We start from the raw sequence: 14706 nt of genomic DNA, 5'->3' as shown, positions 1-14706 counted from the left end.
TGTTAGATTAGGGTACGCTGGAATATTCACTGCAAAGAAAATGAAATGGAATTTAGCTTCTGGTAGATCACATTTCTTTATTTGTTATAAAAATAAAATGTCATCCCTGTTATGCCAATGTTTTCGTCGTATTAAAATGGAATTGTGAAATTTGAGCTACGTACGTATTCAAAATTTTTAAGAGCTTACGTATTCAAATTTTTTACTACTAGTACCTACATCATTATTATACCTAATGTAAATGGACGTATATATGTAAAGGTATATACATAATTAACGTTAATGTGACATTGATTTGTCACGACATCGACGTCATCAGCAAATTGATTTTTCAGAAACCGTGCTTTATTTAATTCCATGAGCAACAGGTTCAATGACTTGTAATCGTAGCTCTACTAGGTAGATAACATTTACTGTGTACATTGTTCTTCTTCATTGACATGTCTTTCAAATTATTGACCTAAGAAGTAGTCGTTATTGTCATTGTACAATAAATAAAACGGAAGATAAAAGCTTAAGGCAAGTGTAGCGTAGGCGATGCGCGTGCGCATGCGGTTGGTGACGTATGCGATGATGAGCCGGGTGCAGCAGCGCCCGGCTGGCCTGTGGTCGGTGGCCGGTGGCCGCGCGGGACCCGGTCGTTGTCCCAGTGAACGCGGCCACTTTCGCTTTCATCGGCGAACGAACCCGGCCCATTACTACCGCTCACACAATTACACCATCGCTTGACTGCTAGCTTTTGGCTGCGTTCGTCGCCACGGTATGCATACTAATCGGACATTTATTTAGGGTTGCTGATGTTTAGATTTCTCCACGCTGTACAACGTACGGTTCATTGTTGTTAGCTTTATTTATTGAATAATCATATTGCGTTAGGTGTGCCGTGCGTGTGCGCCAGCGAACTGTCAAAGTGTATGCGTACATAATATCTTTATATGGAAAATTCATGACCGCTGCCATCGTATAATTTTTAAGTTTAAGGATTTATAAAGCTCCACTTTGTCAGCATTACGATTAAGCAATTGGAAGTTTAAGCTCGGTATGGGCAATAGGCATGAAATTGTAGTGTGCTGATTCTACTACAGAGAGTTAGCACTTTTATGCTATCTTCAATGTGTAATCAGTTTCCATAATTAAAACTGACATGTTTATTAACAGGTTCATGAAGTGCAGGTAAGAGAATATTAAGAGTGGTAACGAATTTAAGTAAATTGAGCTGCTTCGTTTTTAAAATAAAAATTACTTCAACTTAAATATTACCTCGAAAGACAACTTGAAACTTTATAAGTATGCTGTTACGAAAAATCAAAGAGTAAGAATTTTTTGCGAAAGGATATATTTTAATGACGTTAGGATTTACCAAACGTATTGTGTAATCGGTCATAAAATGTGAGTTAATTTTTTCAAGAGATCAAGCTCTGTGTGATTTATATTCAAGAAAAAATATGTCATATATTGCCCAATAGTACAATATAAATGTGTAAAGGCGTAGCTTAATATAATTTGTGAAATTGTGAAATTCTCAGGTCAACGAACAAGTTACGCGTTTGACGGAGTAGCGGGCGACTTGAATTTGACCAAGTCGCCTTGATATTTTGGTTTATCATTTATTTATTCATACCGTAATGTCAGCTATTTTTTAGATTAGATCAAAAATGGTAATTTTACTGATTTTTTTTTAGTTTAAAAATGTTTTAGCAAAACTCATACGGTATTTCAGTTACCAAAAATTTGTACTTTTTTAGCTGATCGTGGTCTCTCTTAATTTGAAAGGGCTCTAAATGAATCCTTTAAACAAAATTTGAATATGACGTATACACTTATATTTAAATTTAGACACCTTATAGGAATCTTGCGTTATTCCTTATGTTAGGGATGAACTTAAAAGTTGTAGCAAATTAATCGGTATTTCCCTTATTTATTTTTCCACCTAAACAAATATTTATCTATAGAAATATGAACAATACAAGTACAAAGCAAGTAATGATACGACATAAATATTATTTTGATCTGAGTTTGTAGGTAATGGGATTTATTCGGATGTAATTCCGACTACAATTATACCAGATAGCGATAGCATCGTTCAAACGTCTCATCTGATGTACAAAGGAAAATTTAATGCACGTTTAAGGTAAATAAGAATTGTTTTGAATTAAAAATAAGAATATTTTTGTATGAGTAAATTGATATAAGACATTACTTGGTCTGGACCTGGATATAAGTAATTATAAAAAATACATCGGACAAATAAAGAATTGATCCAATCGATAGACAAAATTTAGACCACCAACTGTTTCTGATAGAATATTTTTAATGTATACAGACAGATATCGTAGCCATTGTATATATAGGTATGTGCGTTGCTATTAGTAGTTCGATTGAAGTTTTACATATGCATCTATTTACATCTACCTGTCAACAGTAATTATGGTAACTGTCCGGTTCCAAGTACAAATGTGATAATGCACTTTGTATGATGAATTTTAAATATAACATTTGAATCGAACACATTGACCTAGGGTACGAAGCCTCTGGTTAGGTTGGAGCGTGCGCGGAATATTGAATGTGAAACTAAGTGAAGTCTTGCAATTATTTTTAACTAGCAACTGTTTCCTACTCGGAATTAAAATCTTATAGTGTCCGTAAAAACCTTTAAAAACTTTACTATTTTACTAAATTCAATCTTCATAACGTTAACTGGCTTGTTGTATAAGATTAGATCCTTGCACTCCGTATTTTGTTAGTTATTAAAAGCAAACTTAATGTCAGACACAAAATTCTTAAGATACAAAACACATTTTTGATATTCGTTTAGTAGAATGCGTATACACATAGTGATGTTCAGCAATTGCAAATAATTGACTTGATTTTAGGTTTATGTCTGCGCTATATTTAAATTGGTCCTAACTTAAACGCAAAGGAGCTTATGCTAAAAACGCTTTCTATAAAATCGCGAGTTCTTTCACCGCACATAATTCATTCTAGTTCCGACGCTTAGGGAATTCCCAACAATTATCTTATGTAACGAATAGGCTGTTTCATGCATTATTTATAAATCATTTCAGACCGGTGTGTATCGTTGCCAACTACAAACATGTGCTGACTATTATTTCTCTACGACCAACCGATCTTTTTCTATTACCGTATAAGCAAAAGAAAAACTGCTTGCGTTTCCTTTTATCGCTTATTACGCTTCCGTTCCTTCTTATCTTTGCGCTCTAAAAGTACGCTTTAGGTATATATAGTATGTTAATATTTAAATGCTGTTTTAATTTTCCTTATCTTGTGTTCTAACATCTCTTCCTATTATGAATGAAGAAAAATGCTTTAGGAAATGAGAAACCAGTAGCGGTATTGTCTTAAAGTAACACCCAAGTCAGTTAAAGAAAGGTATATAAATTGATTAAGTGTAATTCGATTAACATTTCATCTTCAATACTCATTTAAATGCAGATTTCTGTAGCGGTTGGCAGAAGGGTGTTAGGTACTAGTTCAATAGCTTTGTCTATTCACTATTTTCGTGGTATTCCTCGCACATTGTATTTATATAAGTTTCGTGGTCGAAAACATATAAATTCGTCGATTAGAGTTGTGGTAAGTTAGTTTAAGGGCTTGGTGCGTACGTCGGCACGTACGTGTGCGTATTCGACGTGTCGAAACGATGGGCTTTGTTAATAATAATGAAGATCTGCGTAGTTTCATCAGAGTGCGCTCGTTGAATAATAACGTCCGGTTGAATGAACCATTGCATCGTGTCCTTGTTTTCTGTGATTTTCCATGGCGAAGTCGGCACGTGTCCGCTTCGCTTGCAGCCCGTCTCACGTGTCTCCTACAAGACGTCTCATTACGATACCAGTAAACAATTAATGCTCGATTAAAGGACATTGATATTGCCCATAGTAACTATAAAAAATAATAATCAGTAATAAAACTACCTGAATTCACGTTGACTTAAATTTTCTTAATAGTTCACTATTTTAGCAGTTACGATAGTCTTCTGAGCTTCTATTCGATAGTAAATAGCATATAATTAGTCGTTAAGAGATCATTACTGCAGTGTCACGAGACTCGTCTGCATTTTTCCTTCCTTCGAGGAAGAAATAGATTCGTCTAGGCATTAAAAACACAGACTACATCGATTCATGACAAGATTCCACAGGGATATTGTACGAAAACTCAATGCATAAATTACAGCATTGTAATACAGTATACAGTTCGGAGAAATTATTCAATGAATTCCAAGGTACGAGTAGCGTTGCAAGCTTTACGAAGGGTTCATTGGAAATAAATTATTGGTATAAAATGCTTTGTTGTTTACATCAAGGGATTGCGGTGTATTTTTTAATGTCTCCCTTATAGGTTTTTTAGGTTTTAAAAATAAAAACCGAGATTGTAAACTAGTAAATTAGTGCATTACAGTAATTGAGGCGTACGTACTAAAAAGTATTTTAAATTGTTTATGACTAAGAATGATTATTACCAATCATTTTTCGTAATATTTCAGCGTCAAAAGAGAATCATCTTAGAAAATCAATATCTTAGATTAGATATTAGAATATTTTAGAATTAAAAAACGCATGAATAAACTAAAAAAAATCATGACTATAAAGTAATCCAGGCCGAACTTTAAGGCTATTAAAGTTTCAGTATTTTAAATTCGTTAAATAGATATGTTTAAAATATTTTTTAAGCAGTAACACATAATAACAGTAATTACTTATCTTTTAGGTCTAACATTGAGAGGTGCAACAGCAATAAATCAATTGAACTTCATTACTCACTTTGAATATAAAGTTAAAATACATAACTTTTATTTAGAACAGTTGTTACGATCAATTAAATATCGCCATGAAAACAATTATTTTGTGTATGATTTAATGATTTTTATCGTTCTCGTAGTGATTTTAATTGAGTTATAAAATGCAAAGCAGTATAAACATTACAAATAGTGTGGAGAACAGAAAAGGTATGGAACGGGCGTGTGCAGCAAGGTCAGTTCTGAGCAGTGTCCTATGTGAACGAACGGCCGTGTGCCGAGGCTGGAAGCTAAAAGAATTGTATCTATTTCAATGTACTTGTTTGATTCGACATAGCCTCGGTTGTTTTGCTATGTTTATCGATAGAGAGGCTTATTTAGACAACAGAACACGCCCTTTTATTCAATAGAAACCAATTTTTCAATAATTTTTTATCAATTTTGGCAACTATGTGCTTTATGTTTCACAGAGTATAACAGTGACGAATCTTTCGGTCAAAAATACAGTCTGTTATATTATTATTATATTATAACATTAATTGATAAATGACAAAAATAAATTTAATTATAATTAGCGTTGTAAATATCATAGGAAAACTTTTTTGGTTTTAATTGGAACTAATTATAATGATACATTGAGAATGCTAAATACCTTCAAATATGTACAACAAGTATAAAACTACCTATAAACATATTACAAGAAACAATAGGCAGTTGCCCACCGGTTGACCTAATCGCATCGCCCATTCGATATCTGTTCAAGAAACTGACCACACATACTGAATATGAAATGCAGGCAGTTTAATGTGTCACTTTTTGTCAGAAGTGAGCATTTTCGAGTTCGGTCGTTGACCCTAGAATTGCGTAGGCTAGCTACTTTCTCTTGACGTTGCGGCAAGGCGCAGGCGGCAGTCGGGCCGCGGGGTGAAGCACGCGAGGCACTCACGCGGGGCGCGCAGGGGGTCCTGCCAAAAAAAGTACGTGAAAGGCTGCGTTGCCATTCCTTCGTTCAGGTGTGCTGTCGCTAAGCGGGATCTAGCATTAAACTATTACGAGATCCGTATGACGTTGCGTGCACGCAATACGAGCAATGTATGTAGTTGTTGCTAAGCGGCGGGCCTAGCAACAGAGGTCGAGCACATACAGTGGATTGGCTGAAGTACTGCGAAACGTTGGCACCGGTTGACTATGGCCATCTTCGGTATAGTAGTGGGGTCAATGAACTCGATGCGTTGCTGCGGCAGCGGTGAGTACAGCTGTGGTAACTGGAGCCCTGGTGCTGGCGTCACGCGCTTTCTACCACTACACTTGTAATCAGAATAAACGAAGAAGTGAACGGAGAAATTGACAATGCGTAACGGTGCGCTCGGTAAAAAATTTAGAAAACAATAATAAGGAAATTATGGTAGACAAGCGCGAATTTGTTCTTTTCGGAATTTAAATATTTTTTAACATTTAAAACACACACATGTTTTTTTTTTACCCTTTAAGACGATGGACATATCGAATTAAAAAAAGGGCAGTATCAATTACAATTACAATTTTATTGGTCACAAAAATAAAAGTTATAAAGTCTATCTTATAAGATATTATAATAACAAAATCTTAATGTAAGCCAAGAAATTTTTACACAATATGATTTGATTAAAAATGAGCACACAATTAATGTACATATATCTATTTTTTTAGTCTAAAAATTCTTCATACACTATACAGAGCTTTCTGGATAAGCCATGATTTTAATCTATTTTAAATGACGCGAGGCTCATTAATTAGAAAGCAATACAGGGTTCGTTTTTTTTTATAATAATCTTTTTTCTCCATAAAGGTGCTGCGTTGCTCGTAATCCCGACAAGCATATTTCTAGTACGAGTTCATATCTTATACTTATATATATTTCTTCTTCAGTATAACACGACCTAAAAAGAAGGAACCTAGAAGGAATTAATTATTTTTATATTAATGCAATTATAAATAAGTAAGTTATTTAAATTTATAAGTTACGCAAAATAATACGTCGCTTCATCAGCAATATTTCTTTGATGTTGTAGTACAAATTAAAGTTTGCGGCACCGACAAAAATTGTGACAGAATCAGTCCTGAGCCTACATTACGTTGTATAGGTGTTAATGATTGGTTTAAGAATGATTTGTATACCGTATGTGGTGTGTTGAACATACACATGTCGGTCACGTCGTTTGATGCGACGCTGAACGTTGCCGAAGCATGGGTTACGAAAAGCACATGTCGGCGCCACGGGAATACCAATCGGACTGAATTGGGCGGCTCGCAAAGGTCAGAGACAAAATTATTTACAAGAAAAAATATTACGAAACGTTCACCCACAAAAAAGAGTTGGCACATAGGACGTGGTCTCGACGCCACGTTCTCTCTTTTGAAGGTTACGAGTCACCGTGCGTGTATGAACCGTTATTACTAAGCTGTCATAATTTGGAACCTACTTTGATGAAAATAAGTTAACTGTTAACTGTATACGCTTCATCCGGATCTATCATTAAGTTTATACAATTCGAATTCATTAAACGTATTTAATTTAAGTTTTGCTTTATTTTTTCCCAAAATAAACAAATACAAGAGTAGTATATAATAGAGTATTGAATACTAAATTTGTTTTTACTTTTAAATTTTGTGAGGAGTTTTTATAATGGTGGTTTTCTAATTGATGTGGGGTCTACGCGGCGTAGTCGAGCGGTCTACGCGCACGTAGTGGCGGCGCGACCGGCGGCGGCGAGCAGCGCAGTGCGCAGGCCCGCAGGCGCACAGGCGCGGCCGCTGGGGTCGGGTGTCGTATTTCTAGAGCATTGAACCTCTGCAACCTTGTGCGTTGAGCCGGCCGCTCTCCGGCGCTGACGCAACCGCTCCAGCCCCTTCTCCTCTCCGACAGATCGCATAATTACTCCTTTAGGGCACACCTATTCTTAAACGGCCACAATGAACGATTTTGATGCTGGCGCTAATCGAATCATGAAAGGTTGAACTTAATTGGACGTTGTTCGGTTTTGCGCAACGTTTTGAGTCCATGATATATTAGTTAGGCGAATTTTATTTCACGTTACAATGTGCGTGATATCGAAATATCTATTTACATGGTGATTATAATTTATCGTTATAAATAACAATGTTTCAAACATTAAACGACGGCTCGGCGTTTTATCGATGTTAATATACACATCAATTACGCCGAGTTACAAAGCCATACGATGTCAGAGTGAAGCCGCTAACGAGATGCGGGCGCGGGCGCGGGCGTCCGCAAACAGTCCGCGAGAAGTGCGAAACGGTCGCGGGGCTACAATTGGCGCCTGCCCCGAGATCGTTGCGAGGTGACGCTTACGTAAAACGCTGACATAACCGAGTCGACGACCGGCGCTTGCGCAACCACCGTGGAACCCGCAACCCCACGCGCCGTACCCCCGCCTCGCCTCGCCCGGCCCCCAAAACTGATTAAGTCTATTTCAAAAATATCCAAAATATACCGAAGCCGTTTGAGTTACGACATCAGCAATCGTAGAGCATCAACCTCTAGCAAAAGAACGCAACGGATATAAATCACGGCGTTAAACTTACAAAATGTGCGTTTCTTATCTATTAACATTCGGTTTTGGTAAGCAAAAATTTTATATATATATATACATATATGTTTATATTACACATTTGTTACGTTACATACAAATGTGTAATATACACGTACCTATATATAGTATGTAAAGTCCCTTCATAACATTTGTCCTTTCCTTGAATATATATGACATGATAGTAAGTTGCATTCCATTTAATACAGCTTAGTTTTAATTATTCGTTATTTAAATGAGCGTATAATTTAGTGCGCCGCCCAAAGTGCACGGAGCTATTGCGATTGCGCATTCCGCACAGGCACCAGGAACCACGGAGTGAGTCGTATCGGTCGTGGACGCAGCCGTGGGTATGTATGCAAGTGACGTATGTGGTACAGTTATCCTTAGTGAACGAAAGTGAAAACTAAATGTGGGTTCGGTCGTCGAACCCGATCGGGTCGTCGACCGCGCCGAACTGCAAAGGCCGTTTGTGAGCGTGGAGGCCGCGAACAGCTTGCCCGCTGCGCACGCGCACGCGCCCGCTCGAACTCGCGCCACACCCGCAACCGCGCCCGCTCCCATATTGCACGCACTTAATAAATATTGTTTATCTCCAAATTTATGCTAAAAAGCGAAGTTTACGACACACTTTTTAAATATTGCTCTAACCGAACTTGAAAGTGCAATTTTATGTTGAAACTCAACTTATAAGGGACTCAATTTACTTGTTTTATATGACAAGCCAATGCTTAAGGTAATGTTTTTAAAACGTTCCATTAATTGTTTTTAATTATTTTATAAGAAAAGCTATTTATGGGAACATAATTGTCTGCCATTTTTAGACGATTTGTGAGCTTAGATTTAAAAGTCGTTTATTGATATTAAGTTGAGTGCTGACATATCGGTGACTATATCGACAGAATATCTTCATAAGCTCTAGATTTCTAGATCTCATTTAAGTTCAACAACCAATGGATTGTTAAAGAAAATGTTCGTTTATCATACGTACAAAGTCTTCTAATTGACTCTAAGAGGTGCTTAAAACGCCAGTTAAACGCCAATGTACGAGAGAGGTGCGGAAAGTCAGTCAAAGTAAATAAATAAAGCGTCAGGTACACAGCGATGCGTTGACATTTATAGCTTTAATATCTATATATCTATATATATATAGCTAGAATGTTAGGAGTGGTTATGGTTACATGCTATTTAGTAGTTTGACACTAGTTGAGATAAAATATACATTTTTGAAATAGAAAAGTCATTTTTAATTATATAGATCTTTGTTTTTCATAATCCTTTTTGTAAAGGTGAGGTAGATTAATTATATGGAATCACTTATATAGAATTTTCTTTCCATAATAAAATAAATAAAAATAGCCTAAGCAACTCCATGCTGGAGTAAGCATAAACTACCTTCTTTTAAAGTTCAGTCAGAATCGGTCTAACAGTTTCGGTGATTAAACAAACGAGGATTTGCAGACAAACAAACAAAAAATGGATTTTACGTCATGATTAATGCAAATACATCATGTGTACATGATTTTTTTTAACCAAATATAATCCAGTTTTTTTAAATGTTTAGATGAAACTTGTATGTGAACTTGTTCACTCGTATTTAAATATATAAAGCAAGGTAGTTTTTTTGTTATAACGAACTTTCGTTATTTATCAATTCATCTAAACGATAATAAAATAATTGACCTTTATTAATTTAGCAACCGACTAAATCATTCGAAAAAGTTTCAGAGTCGAATATCGAAATGGCAAGCATTAGTACATATCATGTGTCATGTTAACAGTCATATCAGCAGTCATATTCATGAAAGTACCGTCGAAATGTTCCATCCAATTTCAACCTCTGATTGGAAGATTCCATTCGTTACGTTATTAACAACACGTATCTTTGTAATATGTTCGCAGAAAGCTTCAATTTTACTCACTGTTCCGTAACTTTCTATTGAAATGTATACTTTTTCCCTTTCCATTTTTATTGCAATTTGTTTTCGTCATTTAAGATTTCGTGGTATTAATTTTTTTGGTTATAATTCATAGTAAAATGATGTCATAAAATATTCCATTACAGTTGAAAATGTGTGTTATTGCTGTCGGTGAATACCTCACAAAGAAATGTCTCTAACCGTGATTTTGTACCCCAGAAATACTTCTTAACACATATTGTTATCTTTATTTCTTAAAAGAGAATAAGAGGGCTGACATTTCATTTTTGTACATGAATTTTGTCAATTAAAACCACGGCAATTTTTTTCAAATCGATATTTTATTTAAAATTTTATTATTGCATCATCATCATCAACCTGACCTTACCCCTATGGAGGGTCGGCACAGTATGTACTACTCCTCCATACATCTCTATCAGCCGTCATATCTGAATTTACCCCCTTCTTACGCATATCCTCTTTCACACAATCCATCCATACTTTCTTTGGTCTTCTCTACCTTTATAGTAATCCACATTCAATTTAATTATTTTTGTTTAAATGATTATCATCCCGCCGCATAACATGTCCATACCACGCTAACCTTCTGCTCCTCATTTTCTCGATAACTGGCGCTACTTTCAAACTTGCTCTGATGTACACATTCATTAAAATTTTATTATTGCATATGTATTTAATTTCGTTGAAAATATATTGCTCATAATTTTTATAAGATAAAACAATTTTGAGTAATATATTTTGTGCCATAAAATAACCAAGTGAACCGGAAACATTCTAATTTAGTTTATGAGCAATATTTGACACGGATTTCTGTGAGTAAATGTTTTAACGGTATACAATGTATATTAGACTGTTTCTTTTTCAAGGTAGTACTTGTGTGGCATACTTTTGTCTCAAAATCGAGTTCATCAAGAAAGGGCAGCTAGCATCGGCAATTGACCCGATTTCCCGGACTATTGTGTATACTATGGCCCTCATCAAACCGATGAAAGTTGCTGTTGACTTTGCTATTCAAAATGAAATTGTACTTACCACAGTTTCAATGAGTGCTTTCCGACGTAGTATACAAGTTAAAATTGTGCCAACAGTTACCTTTTTTTTCGTGAATTGTTCAAACTGCCTTATGCCTTATTCAATTTGAATGTAACAAAAGTTTAAATTGTTTTGTTACTCACTTGTTACATAGTCAAGTTTCATTATTATCGTGATATACCTACTGATGTATTGAAAGAATCGTTATCTCTGTTTATTGAAAGGTAAAGATACCTAAACATAAATATATATTTTTAACTTTTTACACAACTGTATCGGCAAGTTAAAAGCTTCAACGCACTATCGCAATTATCATTTTGTCACTTTAACTTTGCATGTAAAAGTTACATAAGTTATTTATATTCCCGTTTATGAATGATTACGAAACGAATCTTATCAATACAGGAAACATTCATTATACTAAGACTTAATTTTGTAGGGCCAGCCAACAAAGATTTCAAACGAGCGAACATGCTATTACAATCTTATCATGGTAGTATTATGTAGGTATAATTTTAATATAAATTTCTTCTTTTATCTTATTATTTTAACAACACGATTTGTTACTTAAGAAACCAATAAATCTGATTGAATATTCGGTCACTCCAAGAAAGAAGACGAATAAAATGACAACTTAGTCGTCAAAGTTGGTATTGTCATTTCGATTCTAGGTCGTTATAAAGAAATTTACAAACATACATTAATATGTATGGGACATATTAATACACGAAACACATTACCCTGCTGAGTCGGCCGGGTAAAAAAATTCAACAATAATAGCATTATTACATCAATAAATTACAATTAATGTAATAATACACTTGTTATTTTTAGTTGACACACAAGAAACTGCAAAGATCCGGAACTTGTTATGGTTAATCGCGGAATAGTACTGACGCCTGCATACCAGTTTCATGTCCAGTTTGTTCAAGTTAAACAAACAAATTACCTGACAAAGTCGAACAAAACATTGTTTGTATACATATTAAATATTTGGCATGGTTTTTGCCTAGAAATATGTGCTAATAACTTAGTTTATAATATATAAGAAAATTTTAACTAATAAGACGTATTTTCAAGTTTTATTTTTCGTTTATTTCGGAACATATTAAACTAAAGTCAAAAGAATTATTAGTAAACGCTTGAAAATATCAAGCGTACTTTTGAATACTTGTACTACGTTGATTACGTTTTTTTTAGTGTTAAAGATTTCCAACGATACTGCGTTGATCTGTAGAATCTTTACTAATGCAAAGCAGTCATTAACGTAGGAAGGCCATTGCTTGTAAAGTAATGGCCCGCTCGTGATTCTTTCTAAAGAAGCCTTGATATAAATTTTATTAAAATATTTAGATACACGAATGTTAAATAACGCCAGTTAGGTTTGATACTGCTTGTAAAACAGCCAAGCCACTTCAAGAAAAATACTAAATAGTGTAATCTTTTTAGTTTAAATTTTAATAAATTCTTCGTGGTTTAAACGTATTTTATCTGATTTATACGATAAATAATATATTTAATGCTTTAATACAACTAACACGGTTAAAACGTCATTTCACGATGTCGAAGAGGTCATAATACTAACAGTAGTTAAAAGCTTCTCATAATTTCGAAAGTTATTAACCATTAGTTAGTAGTTACACACTTACTAACATTAGTATTTATATACATTTTTGATTTTTTTTATTATACATATTACAATACTTGTATATTACATTTATCAATAACTTAAACATTTGATCAACTTAAACGTGATAAATCGACAGCTGCATTTCGTGAATATTTATATATGGTAGTAAACATAAATAAAAAACTTTTTCAATTCAATAGCAAACCAGTTTATGTTCGCGCACTCGTGGTACACTATTTATAGTTAAACATAGGCTTTACTGTCATTTTTCAGCATGATTAGCGCTTCAGATGCTTTTAGAAAGTGCTCTTTCTCGGGGCTTAGTGCGAGCCGTGTTACCGGTGGCCGGCCGCGCGCTGTCGCCGCGTTGCATCGCCGGCGCAACTAGGCCGCGCTCCAGCGAACGGGTCTCGACTTTTTGTTCGTGATGATGCGGAACAGAGGAGAGAAATTCGGCGAGATAAAGCAGCACTCGGTAAGGAGGACACGGTCACTAGGAGTCATCGGCTCCAAACTCGATGAATGTAGAGCGAGCGGTGTGTTTCTCCTTGGGCCACGGTTCAACCTGTCCGCCATGTGCTGCCGTAGCCCCGGGCCGAAATACGAAGCTGGTTTTTGATTCGCGCGTGTGTGCATCGCATTGCCCATGTTATAGCGACGTCTGTATATAGTGTGTAATGTGTACAGAGTACCGTGCGAGGTAACGTACCATGGTAACTATTACGTTGCAGAGCGCGCCCCTTTGCTATGCGGCCGCCCAAAACAAAACGGGAAACGGTTTCGACGCGGCCATTAAACGCAGCCACGTCCACGTACGGCTCTGATCGCGTTCTGAGATAACGCGGGCCCGTAACGAGCTACTTTCTTTTACGGACGTGATTTAAGTGACAAAAGCATTGTTCGGACGAGAAATGGCAAAAATTGCCGATTATATTTTTCGAAAGCACTCCGAGTCCTTATGTAAGAGTTCAACGTGATACTTCGCGGCTTCGCTGCGAGGTGGTGTGGCGGCGGGGCCCGTTCAGCGCGCCACTTTCCTTACCTTAAATATTTATTTAGCTTTGTGTGTTTTAAAACATTGTCCCTGCATCCCAAATAATCGAAATACCACACGAATAAAGTTTCATTGGAAATACAGTCTTAATGTAATTTCCCACGTAAACACAGGGACACGTTTTCAAAGGTTGATGAAATAAATAAACTAACCATAGGAATCGTTACCACCATTAATTTGTTCTCAATCTATATAAAAAAATGCTTATGGTAACGTCTCAGATGTAAAGAAGAAAGAATATTAACTTTAGGCTAACTTTTCTGTCGTGTTTAAATTTGTAAAAGTTTCGTTAATGTGTACAATTCCGTTTTTTATTAACAGTAAGTACGAAACGTAATAAAACGACTTAAATGGCATGTTCATATTACTTACCTTTAAGAATACAAAAAAAAAACGAAAACGTCCTGAGTGTTAATAAAACCGGTTACAAGATATATTGAACAGTTACTACACCTTTGGCTAGCAACCATTTTGTTACTAAGCAATAATTGATTGTACTCAATAACTACTTTATATATCTTCGTTTAAAAATTGTGAGGATGTTTTAAACCTATTTTTTATCTAATTTTTTCAGTTACAAAGTTTAAAATAATTGCACCTTCCTCTAGCAACCATTTTGCTACGGAGCAGTAATTATTTGACTCTAATAACAACTTGATACCTACTTTATTAGTTGAATTAAAGTTCCTATACTTTTACACACA

This window comes from Papilio machaon, chromosome 4, assembly GCF_912999745.1.
Source record: "Papilio machaon chromosome 4, ilPapMach1.1, whole genome shotgun sequence".
Taxonomy (NCBI): Eukaryota; Metazoa; Arthropoda; class Insecta; order Lepidoptera; family Papilionidae; genus Papilio; species Papilio machaon.
Note: the sequence above shows the minus strand (reverse complement) of the source record.